This window comes from Lepisosteus oculatus, chromosome 2 (assembly GCF_040954835.1).
Source record: "Lepisosteus oculatus isolate fLepOcu1 chromosome 2, fLepOcu1.hap2, whole genome shotgun sequence".
Lineage (NCBI taxonomy): Eukaryota > Metazoa > Chordata > Actinopteri > Semionotiformes > Lepisosteidae > Lepisosteus > Lepisosteus oculatus.
In genome coordinates, this window is record NC_090697.1 from 19,032,989 (window position 1) to 19,046,448 (window position 13,460).

The window sequence follows — 13,460 nt, forward strand, 5'->3', positions numbered from 1 at the left end:
ATAAGATTATTATCTCTAGAGAGGTAAACCAGCAATGTGAAACAGTTCATACTTCACAACAGTCCCACCTTCCACAACAGAAAAGTAGACCTATAACAGGATATGATAATGATTTTTTTCTTCTAAAAACCAGAAAGTGGACAAATAATTTTGAAAAAACAAAGAAAAATGAACAGCAAATCGCCCATTTGAGCTGCTAGGCAGACTGGTTTGTTTTGGAGGATTGTTTTCAGGAAAATCTTTAAATCCCCGCACATGTGTCAGGGTGTACTGATGAATGAGGCACTTCACAGCTGGCACTCATCCACACCAGCACCTCTGCTATTAACATTCTCATTCAGTCTTAATGTTGTTTGGGAGTCTAAGTCTGACCTTTTGTTTCTGTGGTCAAGTAGCTCAATAACTTTTGTATTGGTGGAATATCTGCTGAGTAACTATGGCATTTATTTTATTTTCAGCTCTATGCTAGAACAGTGTCACCACCCACATGTCCAAGGCTACATTTGCCTTATCTTCCCAGCATTGTAGTAGTCAGGCCGCTTGTCTTCGAATTGGGTACCTTATTGCTAGCTTTATATATGGCATGATGTGTCCACTGTGCTTTTAAATTTGTGTGGGTGTTCTCCTTCTCTTAAGCGTAGTTAATTTGCTGCATTTAGAAAAACAAAAGACTTCTGTAGGTAGATTCATACAGTGTGTACCTGAAGTGGTTTATGAAACTGAATAATATAGTTTAGATATAATTAAATATTGAAGATATACTGCACCTATGTACAGTACATTGCATATTGAAAAAGTAATAGACTCATTTAAAATTGTGACAAATTTTAATTATTTACGCCTGGGGCCACAGTGAGGGCAAGACATTTTACTCTTGCAGAATATAAGTTTAAATTATTGGGCACTTGAAACATGCTGATGGATGTTCAAGGCACCTTAATATATGACTTAAATCAGTTATAATTTTGATTCACTACAAATTAGAATGCAAGGTAGTTCACTAATGTTTATTTAAACTATGTAGAGACTTAGCAGATTTGTATTCTGTAGTTCCTTAAATTACTTTACTGACATTAATATACAGCCATATACTGTATTTCAGACACTGCAAAAGAGCAAGCTACATTGTTGCCAAACACTGGCCAGCCTGTCAGTCCCTTCTGTCCTAAACACAATACTCCTGCGATTGCAGTGGAGTGTGCTCAGTTTACCTTTGGCTTTTAGCAGTTACTGTCTTTGACATGTGAGGTTTGGAGAGGTTGAGTATTTTTAGCTGTTTAAATTGGACCCTGTTATAGGGACAGAATGAAAGCAGTTTAGTAATGGATAGATTGTTTAAATTTGAGACAAATAACATGCAAGCCAGTGTTGTATCTGATCTGCCTCACTGTATTCAGGGAATAAAATGAAGGATTATTTTGCAGGATATAAATTCTTTGTGCTAAGGCTGTGAAACTTTAAAACTCTATTATGCTTTGGTCAAACAAGATGGTAAAAAATTCAGTGAAACCAGAATATTTTACTGACTTACTAATATGTAGGAAAACTATACAGAATCTATTGACCTATGCAAAAACATAATCAATTAAAAAAACTACTCATGTGAACAGAATCCTTTCTGAGTTGCAGGCTGCTTTCAGAACCTGAATTGAGCTGAACTGTGTGAAAAATAGGACACTAGTGTGTATGTACACTTAATTTGTATTAGCATCCCTCATACTTAAATGTTTTCCTCCCGTTAAAACCTAGAATGCGTGTGTCTACATATACACAAGTCAGTGCTTGAGCAGCGCAAAGTTTCTTGGAAGATCATTTCTGAAAGCCTGTGCTTTAAGTCATCTTACCAATGTCACATTAAGTATGAGAACAAAGCAGAGAAAAAGCAGGATGCAAATCAGGTCACTGCACTGAGAGCAGCGATTGAGATAGGGGTAGCACATCTCTAAGAGGTTTTGCTAGTATTAAACTTGTGTACTATTTTTAGGGGCTGTGGAGAGGTATGGTAGTTACGAGATGTTGTTATCCCCGGCACTCCGAGGACAGCCAGCAGGGGAAAGACAGGAAGCGTTCTTCACCACTAGACAGTGGTTTCTGCATCAGTTCATGTAGAGCTGTGTCAGAATTCACTGAGCAGCCTGTAATTTCTCCTAACTGCTGCCTTTTCGTTCGACCCCTCTATTTGTGGTCATGTCTGCTTAGGGAAATGTAAACTACCGTGTAAACCCTTCGCAGCCACCAATGAAAGCATAGTGAATCGACTGCCGGCCAGGCTGCTGGAAGTGTCTCTAAATGTGGGCTGTTGTATAATCCCTTTGGGGGCCCTATAGCTATTTTTGTTCCTGGATATGCGTCACGGCTGGGTATTTTCTCTGGTGACTAGCTTACATCAGTAGGTCTCCTAACATACGCTCTATCAGTGAGTGGCTTATGATTGATGGGAGTTACGCCTGCTGTTTGGCTTTATTAGTGACCTCAGAGAATGGACAACAGGAATTTCCAAGCTGTGGAATGCTGCGAATGACTGAAGATATGGGACTGGGGAGCTGATAAAAGCAGGTTGGTAGACAGACGTTTCTTTTTGTTGTTTTTTTATTGAGGGGTGATTTCCTTGTGACAAACACAGTAGCTTTCCGTTTGTGAGCTGAATGGAGGAGGCTTTGCCAGTGTTTTTCAGCATTTCAATCGAGAAGCTGGAAAGAGACCTGTTGTTTTATTTGATGGTATATGCCGTGTGGTGTTGTGCAGTGCTGTCGTGTTTCTATGTCTTGATTGTTTTCCTTTTTGTTTTGTTTGCTGCTCTATAGCTTTGCAGCTCTTAGTTGTGTTAGACTGAAGCAATATGTCTCATTTCTGTTCCGATGAGTTGTATACACAGCTCTTGCAGGTATTCCACAGCCATTACTGGAGCAGGCGATCGGAATGAAACAGTGACAATTACCTCATACCTTGCACTTAATCTGCCTTTCACTGTTCCTGTTCACAGGTCTCTGCCAGCCACCTCAGAGCTGAGGGACTAGTGTTGTCATGCTGTTTGTCTTGGTAGCAGTAGCTGCAGTAATCCTGTTCTCTCTTAGACTCCGATCGGCAGATTACATGGTAGTAGTTCCCATAATTTAAGGAACCCCCTCACTTACTACAGTCACTATTGCCATATCCCTGCATGGTTAAAATAACACAGACCTCATCCAGGAAAAGCTGTTAAGCCGAGACCAGTTTTATGGGCTGTGCCCTAAGGAATGTTTATTATCACAATGAAATAATAGGATAATTCGTCTTCTTGATAAGATGGGGAAACACTGCTGGTTCTGGCTTTATGCCTCACACACGGCAGTCTCCCAGTGGTTCAAAGGTGTGCATTGTTTCTGAGAAGCTTATCTCCCAGCCACTCAGCGTTTATAATTCCCTCCACTCACTAGAAAGGGTAGGGAACCCAGTGGTGAGATTAGTACGACCTTGAAATGAGCTCCCAGGGCTCCAAATTTTATTACCCCCCCCTTCCCCTCCCCACCCTTGCAGGCTGAGTCTGCTGAAGAAATTTCATTTATTTATTTTCCTTTTTTTCTCTGTCTGCAAAAGAGCAGCAAGACCGCGATAGCTGTGGAATGAGGACTTGTTCCATTGCCAAGTGTGCTAAACCATTTTCCATTCACAAATTCTCAGACGATTTATAATGTATGTGTTATCGCTTCTCGGTGAATTCTCAGTCTCTGTGTCCTAGCCTAGCGGCAGACCCCCCCCCCCCCCTTACTTTACTAAAGGTCGCTTTGCTGCATGCACTGTATGTGATGAACAAAATAAAGAGCAGCACGCACTAGTTACCTGAGTTCCACTTTCAGAGGTCAAAAAGAGGTCGGAAGGTCAATCTTAGAGCGGAAGATTTAATGTTTTGCAAATGCGTGCATCTGTGTTTGGATGTCACTGATTATCACCCTCTTTTTTTTTACTGTAACATTCCGAAATTCCGCTGTTAACTTCTTTCTCTCCCTCCATTGCAATGTCTCCCTCCAATTGCATTGTCTACCATTGCAATGCTATCTTTTCCCTTTAGCAGAGTTCCTTGGAATTGTCCCTTGGTCTTGTCACTTGCCCCTGACCTCTGCCACTTCCCCAGAGGTCAGAGGCTACCTGTTGGTGGTTTTGGAGTGGTAGATATTCTGAACTAAACATTTTTTTTTAAATGTCTGCAGCATTTCAACAATACAGTTTAGCATTACATTTATCAGTCCCTTATTTTTTTGTGTAATTCAGGCGTTTTTATTTTCCTTTTTTGAAGGGGACTGTTGATAACTTTAGTCAAACATTGGGAGTCAAAGTTTCTTTAGTGCTCTGTTGTTCATTCTGATGAGTTTTGGACTCATTTTGGAACATGGCTAACTGTGTTTTTCTTGCCTGAAAAATCTGATAGTAAGATCTTTTTTTCAGTACAATACAGAGATGCCAGCAGTTTTCTCTCCAAGATCAAGTCTCTGAGAAATAGTGGGTATGTGGTGGGAACTCAGTTATGTTCTTGTCATTTTTTGGTTGAATTATATTTGATTTCCATTGTTTGTAGTTTATTTAATATGGCAATATATGACTTCACTCATTGTTTTTGATATCCGTTCACCATTTTACTTTTGCTGTTCCTTTGTGCACGTCTTCCAAAGCACAGAATTGAACAAACTTCAATTATTGTTCAGCCTTTAATTTTCAGTGAAAAACCTAAAATCTAGCATATTTCCATTTATTAAGGTTGATTTTACGGTGCAAGGAAAACCACAATTCAAATGACACTTCTCGGCAAGAGGCAAATCAGCATGCAGTGCTGAATCAGTAGGTATATTCAAACCAGAGAATTAAAAATGCATTTTCTGAATGTGAAAGACTTTGTTTTAATACTTTGAGCATAAGGATTGCTGGCCTGAAAAAGTGTTAACGCTATCTAACAAAAATAACTTCAGAATAACATAAAATCTAAGCCAATACAAAATTCCCAGTTTTCTTCGAAGCGGCATCAAAAGGCTCGTGTTTTTCTTTTTTGGACTGTAAATGTAAATGGAATAAAATGTTTTATACTCTCTCTATATATTGTTTTAAGACAGGTGTTTATTTCTGTTTTTTGTGTCATTTCCACATCACTCTAAACCTAGGTATGCCTAAGTAATGTGAATATCAGTGAGCATCCACTATTACGATATATAGCCCCTGACATGCTTCCTTAAGCAATCTGAAAAGCTGGGCTCAGAGGAAACTGAGGTCAGCCCGTTGATAGGAAGATTTTCTCTGTTAAGGAAATTACTCTCTTTTTGCAGCAGGTGTTCCTGCCATTGTGATGTTGGTTCTGCGCTATGTTTTTGTTTTCTGTCAGCCATTGTTCGTTTTGTACTGTACTGTATAATAGGCAAATGGGCCTTTTCATGAAGATGAAGATGACGCACTTTATCCTATGAGGCAGTTCTAGTAAGGAAACATTTCTCATTTTTGCTTTGCAGCTGTCCGTTATTGCATGTAGTCATCATTTCAAAGAAATTGCGAAAATGACAGCTAAAGCTGTATTTCCAACATTCAAATTTTTCTTGGGGTTGCATACACAATCACTTACTTCAGCAGTGGAGTAAATTCATGGAATTTCACCCTTTCACCTTTTTATCTTTTGAGCAATATTTGCATCTACTGATAATATTTATATACGCATGTGTCAGTTTTCACAACAAAAGCAGTTTTTTTAACACTATCTTAAACACAGAGATGCTTCTTTCAGAATTTTTTTTATGTGATGATTGATTATGTTTGGCGATAATATCTCATCGGCTCTCGAGAATAAAGGCAAGGTTTGAATATTTCTAGTAAACGTGTGTGATGTTTTGCTGACTCAAATCCATACGGAAGATTCCATCACTAAATTACAGTCAGTGACTGTCGGTCATTACGATTTTACTCTGTGTAACTGAGGAGAAGAAACATTTATTTTAATTCTTTTTTTCCCTTAAATTTGCCTGCTGAGTCAGCAAAGAACAAATGTTCTTTTCACTGGAGACATTTGAATGCAGTGCTTTATTCAAGGATGCAGTATGAGAGAGGTGCTACTGTGATTTGCCATGACACTCTCTGGTCCAGAATTCAGAGCCCCAGCTACTACTCTATACTGTACCCATACTGAACAAAAATGACCATCACCTCAAACTGTACGTTTCACAATAATATGGTTGTAGCCTACTGTATATACAGTAGTAAAATGTAGATGCAGGTGGACTTGGCCACCCAGTGATAAGTGAAACCCAGATGTTCTGAAATCTATTTTTGCATAACCTTGTTAATACTGATTCAGATGATGATATTCAAGAGGAGAGATCTGTCAGAAAAAAGAAATATCCCTGACTTTCATGTTTGATTCTGTTCATGTTTGCGACGCACTTGTGGTTACATAAGACATCAGTATCCATTAGGGTCCACGTTTACCAAAAGTAACTTTTCGTGGTGCGGGCTGTTATAGGAAGTGACATTAAATGTCCTGAGTGTACGCTGGCTGTGGGAGGCATTGTGCCTGTAATTCTCTGCCTTGCGTGAGTTGCAGTCTGAGCCATCATGTTCATATTCATCATGAGAACACAGACTGTGAGGTAGTGAAACTGTGGCATACCAGGCAGGAGCAAAAGGGTACAGAAAGAAATGTAAGCTGCTGAATATGAACACGGTTGGATAATCTCCCCAAGTTCTTTAAGAGTACTCAAAATAATGCTGGATAATCTTGGGCAAAATATCAAGCCTCCAATGCTCCATCTCTTTCAAGCCCTTGGTGCCAACAGAGGCAAATATATTTTCCTTTTCTGGTAAGTGTGAGCTTGTGATGTTAATAAACTCTGCTAAGAATGAACTTGGTTATTTTTTGTCTGTTGTTCTTTTCCTCTGCATAGCATTACTTAATAGCCCTTACGATATGAAGTTCAGGTGGGTACCTGAAGAAGGCTCCACGGCCGAAACATTGTGTTTTCTTTCTTCTTTTTTTTTCAGCATGGAATAAACCTAATACTTGTTCCCCTTATGATATGAAGCCTGTGGGGACAGACAGCGACCCCTGAGCCAGTTCTCAGGCTTAAGCACAACCTGACAACATTTCAAGCCCTGGAGCTTAAGCATCTCTGCTGTCTTTTTTGTCTTTCAAAGAGAAGCCCTAGGGCTGATTTGTGACAGAGCTCAGTAGGTCTGAGCCTCCGAGACCTTCTGTTAACTGGGAATTGATGCCAGCGTCATGGCAGGACTGCTCCCCAGCACCTGGCTCAGCCAGCCAACCATGCTCTTTCCTCCTTCCTGCACAGCAGGCTGTTTTGAAAGCTGAATGGCCTGCGTTTCTGCTGTCTGAGAGAGCTCTGTGTGTTGCTGCACATACAGTGTAGCTGTGCACTGGGGACATGGTCAGAGCTTTGTTCTCTTGTTCCCTGTCACTGGTGGTTTAAAAGGGAAGTATGCAAAGTGTAAGATATGTGTGTGTGAATATACAACAGAAAAACAAAATGACCTGACCATTTCTATTTGATGGTAAAGTATAATGGAAAAAAGCAAACAATTCACTGAAGAATATAATACAAATGTATGTTTGTGCTATACACACAAACATAATATACTTTTACAATACACATATATACACATATATATTATACACATACAATATATACTTTTATATATATATAAAAATATCTAATATTTCCTTACTTCTGACCTTCATTGAAGTGATTTCCACCAGAGTAATTCAGAAAAGATCTCACTTCATGATTTTAAAACCTGAGATCCTATGTTATGATCATTTTAGATTTGGTGGCTCAAAGTACCGATTTAAACCAAACCAATTCACAGATTTTAACTTTTGCGTAATTACTGCAGCCTCGCTGTGATTGGAGCAGCCCTGCTCTTCTGTAGAAGTGGTGCCCTACTTGAAGTGGATTAGTGCTGATGCTAATGTAACAGTCAGTGGTTTGGCATGAAGGTCCGTTCGGCATGCGTGTTGCTTGTGGTGCGGTGTCATTAAATCTGGGCTGCCAGCAGGCTGTGGCAGGCCCTGTTGGCAGTGCTGGTGAGGATCTCTGCCAGGCTGAATGTGTGGAAATGGACAGGAAATGGACTGCAAGGCATGCAGCCCAAAAAGTGGAGTTGAGTGCACAGCTCACAGATGGGCTGGCGACACCACGCACAGCACACAGGCTTGGCTTACAGTGTCTTGCACAGTAAGAGCGGCTTTAATTCTGAAAGCGTTTATTGTGCAGGAAAGCTGTTTTTGGGATCACATGGAGCGGTCTTCTGTGGCCTTACATTTGAACTCCAGGTGAGGCCCACCTGTTTATGATCCTGTAACTTGTAATACATACTTTCAGTTTTTTATTTGGTTAATAATCCTGCGTGATCATGCCAGTGGTTCCAGTCATATTACCCCTTGCTCTGCAGTATTTACAAAACTTCCATTCCTTTACAAGAAAATGTTTTTTTTTCCCAGAGTAACCATATTGTTCTTGCCAGAATGAAAGGTATGACCAAGCCATCCTTATAATCATCATTTCAAAGAATTTGCAGGTGTTAAAGTGGTTTTTGGTTCCAGAAAACTTTCAGATCTCACAAAGGTCTAGTTTAGAGGAAGATCAGTTACACTCCTTAAGAAACCTTTGCTATTAAATCATATCTGGCACTTTGTATTTCCCATCTGCAGTACAACACTTAACAATGCTACTTCCAGGAAAGTATGCAGTGCAATTGGATTAATACTGAAAACTGGCACAAGTGACAACACAGGTTGACTAAATAAAAGCATAAAAATATGAGTTGTGTACTCTGACTTAAGTCTTATAACCATGTCTCAAAGTTCAAAGAACTGCTGGATCTTTTATTCAGTTCTGGCCTGGGTCATCTTTAATTTGTTCACATGTGCTTGTGTGTTTGTGTGCCCTGGAATTGACTGGGTGTAGTTCAGTCTTATGCCCCATGTGTCCACGATCATGACCCCCTAGCAGGAATAAGCAGTTTTTTGATAATGGATGGCTGGAGTTTAGCCCACACACTTGTGACTCCAGACCTACACTCTTAAAGGAATGCTGGAACTAGCTGACTTTAAGCTAGACTGATGCTTGTCCAGATGTCACAAAATGTATGCTTCTTAGATCTTCTGCTCTTGTTACAGCATTCCTTTATAACTACAGCCAAGGAAAACAGAGAGAGAAACAAGAGGGAAGCCCACTCTCCCAAAAGATTTCTCTGTACTGATCGTTTGCCTCGACAGGGATCTTAATGACGTGACATTGGAGAGCATATGGCAAGACAACTGGGTAGCCCAATCCATAGCAATAATAAATACTGGTGCAGTATTACAGAGACTGGCGACCCTGTGGGGTGACTGCCATTTGTAATCATCCAACCAAATGCATTAGAACCGAATGAGAAAGGAAATGATACAGTAGCAGGGGTAACGAGATATTTATTTTGTTTCTGTCTATGTCTGTCACCACTGGAAACAGCTGTATTTTTTTGTCCAATTTTAATGTAGAAGGTCAGTCATCTGGACAAAATGAATTTGCTAGTTTTTCCACAGCCTACAAAATGATACCAAAGAAAAAATATACCCTAGTTTAAAATGTGATAACAGAGCCAAATACAGGGGAGGGTGTTTATTTAATAGAATTTACATTTATATGTAAATAATCATTGATTAAGTAGTCCATCGGTCTCACTAATTAATGTAGTTTATGTTCTAGTCATTTATTGACAAGAGAAGCTGAAAAGGGTGTTCTTCACACTAAATGACGTGTACAGTACTTCAATTCAGCAGACATGTTCCTAGGTGTGGAAGCCATAAACCTTAAGATATTCTCATACATAGATCAGTACACTAGTGTTTGTGTTACACCTAAACATGGACCAAAGTCCTCTGCTTGAGGAAATTGTGAATTGTGCCACACTCAGTGGAGGTAGGTCTTCTGGCTCTCTCAGGAATGGCTTCAGAATGCCAAATGAAGTACAGGCTGTTCTATAATCTGAAATTGCATCTCACTAACACAGGAATCTCTGCTTACTGGTAGGAATGCCTGTTTAGTATTGATCGAAAGCTTGACTCCCCTTTCACGAAAACACTCAATAAATAAACACCAGTCTGTGACCGAAAAGAAGCCCCCGTTGCACACAGGCCCCTCAGACGCCAGTTGGCAGATGGGGTTTTTTCGTGCTTGCCCTCGTGAGTGAGAGGAATGTGGAAACGCTCGTAATGCACCTCTGATTTTTCCATTCCTGCTGTGTACACATCCCATTATCAATTTTATATGAAAGCAGAAAATTCCTTTAAAGAAACCGTGTGCTCACCCGAGGGGCTGTCAGCCAAGGTGTTTCTGCACTCCGCAGTGTGGGGCTGAAGGCTTAGGGGAGGCCTTATCCCCAGACTGCTTAAGGTGGCCCCTTGAAGGTTGTTTATATTGTAATATAAAAAAGCTGTTTGGCAGATTTGCACTTAACGCTAAATATTGTTTCTAGCTCCTGCTGGCGGCAGTTTGGAACTTGAGGTTAAATGTCACCTTGAAAGGTAGTCAGCAGATAAGTACAATTTTGAAAACATTGAAGTTTTTTCAGGATACTTTCAGTATAATTTTTTTCTGAGTTCAAATTAGTGGCCCTTGTGAAGTGAAGACGAAATTGCCAGTTCCATAAAGCTAATTTTTGGGTGAATCTCAAGTTAATATTGTGTTTTCTGAAGCATGTAGAAATAGTACAAAATGTATTCTTTGCCTAATTAGATTAAGATACTGCATGCTAACACAACCACCAAATTCAAAAAGAGATTTTTTCTGTTCTGTCTTCTATAAAGTAGCTGACTGCCTTGTGTTTAATTTTGAATGTTTGTGGAAAATGTGTCAAACATTTTTTAAACTGAGATATTTGAACACACTCATTTCATTCTTGCAAGATACTATCACAAAATTTACGACTTAAGAGGAAAATGTGACGGTGATGACGTTATGTGTACTCTTAGTGCCATTCAAGACTGTGATAAAAAAGTACTTTTAGGCTTTTTTAAGGTGAACCGTTTTCAATATATTTCCATCTCCTGCTTTTCCTGTTCACTTACATTAAACATTGCATACTGCTGATGATTTGAAAACAAGTTTGTGTCATTTCTGGGAATAAGCTGGAAGGAACATGAAAATTCTGGCTTTATTAGAGTTTAAGACTGAGCACATGGGGGTCTGGGGATTATCAGTAAGAGCTGTGTCTGTCCTCTCCTCATTACCAAATTTTGACATTCCACCTAAAGTAGAATAAAAGTCAGTGACTTGAAGAGTACGTGTGTCTCAGAGGATGCTTTCACTTGTGATGGAACCCTATGGACTTATTCAGAATGAACAGTGAAACAAGCCAGAGGACACGCATGGGAACTCTGTGGAAATGCACTTAAAGCCGAGAGCAGGAGGCCCTTCTTTATGCAGAGGGCTATGGGAGTACCGAACAAGCTCGTGAAGCTGTGACCCTGGCCGTTTTCAAGAAACGGCTGGATGAGCTATTTGGATCAGCTACTGTAGCTTTTAACTCCCAATCAGGCTACTGTATATGGGCCCAAGGGCTTCCTCTCATGTACTGTATAAAACATCTTGGGTTCTCGTACCTCGTTCTAATGGAAGTATTGAAGCTTGACAAATGAACTTGAAAAACTGACAATTCAAAATTAAAAGATGAGCAATAATTGTGACTTTTAAAACTAGAAAAACAAATCCAGCATGCTTGCGCGCTATATAGTGACCTGTTTGTTGTTTTTCATTCTGTCAGTAGTTTTATTTTCTTATTTAACACTGCATTATTAGTGGCAATTGCTTGACTAGGTGGCAGGGTATATTGTCATCAGCTGACTGTCTCCCCCATTTCTAGACAGCAGTTCTACCCCGTTGAGACAGGAGCTGCTGCAGTTACGTGTGATTTGGTGTTTGGTGACAAGACTGAGAACATCCGCGAACTTGCTGAGAAATATTTTAACCTCAGCAGCACGTGTGTTCAGGAACTTTATCCTCAGATGCCACAGATGATATATTGTCATCTAAAGTTAAAAACAATGTTGTTCTGTATTGCAGCTCAAAGTCTATGGTAAACATGTTCGTTATTTTCAACATAGTAAATGTGACAGTAAGCTTTGAAACGGCGAAACCTTTCCATATCCATTATACAATTGCTTTAAGTCCAGGGAGCAAAAGAACGTATGGGGTTAGCCATTTGGCCCACACTGCTCATTTGATTTCTTGTAGCTACAGTAATTGATCCCAGAATCCCATCTATCCACTTTTTGAAAGATCCCAGAGTGTCAGTTTCAACAGCTTGGCTGAACTGTTTGTTTATTCTTCACAACATATCCAAGAAATGACTGCAAAAAAAAAACAACTTTTAAGAAACTGTTGGAAAACAACAAAGACAAAAAGACAGAAAACAGTTCTATTTAGTTATCAGGTTATCCAGTGCATGTAGAAAATGTCAATCAGATGGAAAACACAGGGTAATGAAAATGATAAAGGAAATACAAATGTAGAAAAATGATTTTGAAAAATGATTTTGAGAAATGAATGTACTGAAAAGCAAGAAACTGTGTATTGGCAAGGGTAGGCTGTGCAGCAGTGAGGTTGCAGTTTGTATATTTGGTGATTGGTCTGCTCAGTGAGATTGTCTGTTTTTGTCCTCTTAATTTGGACCCCTCAGTGCCATGATTGGTAGGAAACCATTTTTGATTGACTGATGGGCATTATTTTCAGGTTACGTTGACATTCCTAGTTTATTTATTGTTTATTGCGTGGCTTTTCTACAAAACAGAGCTAGTACCTGGGTCTGAAATCTGGAGTCTCACATATTCTCACATTGCCTTTCATTACACCTCTGTAATTTAGTATCGCAAAACAGTTAAGAGAATGAGCTACTATGCAACTCAATCAACACATACAGTAGAAAAATCAGCATCCTTGGTAGTGAAAAAAATAGCATTCTTAATCCTTTATGCAACCTTGCATTATAGAGTGCAAGTAGTAGAAAGAAAAATCAATGTGTTACATCAAGGAGACATTTATCTTAAAATAAAATAAATGTATACATGCATGTTAAATTTGGTATATAAAATATATTGTACATATTTGTACATCATAAATGCTATATAAGGAATATACTGGTATCATTATATAATCTTTTTGAAAAGATGTCCAGTACTGTATGTATTGTTTAATATAATTTCAACCTTAACAAGAGATACACATGCACACAAAAGACAGATATCCACATATTTTTCTGTGTATGTTTATTTAAATGAATATAATAGTAACTTCCTAGTAGCATTTAAAACAGCATTATTCATAAATAAAAATGGTATTTTCTTGAAATCGTGGCTTGCTATTATTTGGTAGTAATGGCCTAACCACACTAGCTCAGAGTATATCTCAGAGTGACAATTTTCAATGAATACAGGTACATTGCAAAACTTTTAATGG

General features: G+C 39.1%; 1 protein-coding gene across 5 annotated transcripts in view; it reads left to right on the forward strand.

Moving 5' to 3' along the window:
* Positions 1 to 13,460, forward strand: part of hivep2a (HIVEP zinc finger 2a) — a 111,142-nt gene that overhangs the window by 35,870 nt on the left and 61,812 nt on the right. Inside the window, exon 1 of one of the 5 annotated variants that reach the window (XR_011191648.1) lies at positions 2,358 to 2,556. The exons of the other annotated variants lie outside the window; for them this stretch is intronic. The gene's annotated coding sequence lies outside the window, so the exon portion shown is untranslated. Of the gene's footprint in view, positions 1 to 2,357; positions 2,557 to 13,460 lie in introns of those variants that run through there. 5 annotated transcript variants of the gene reach the window in all.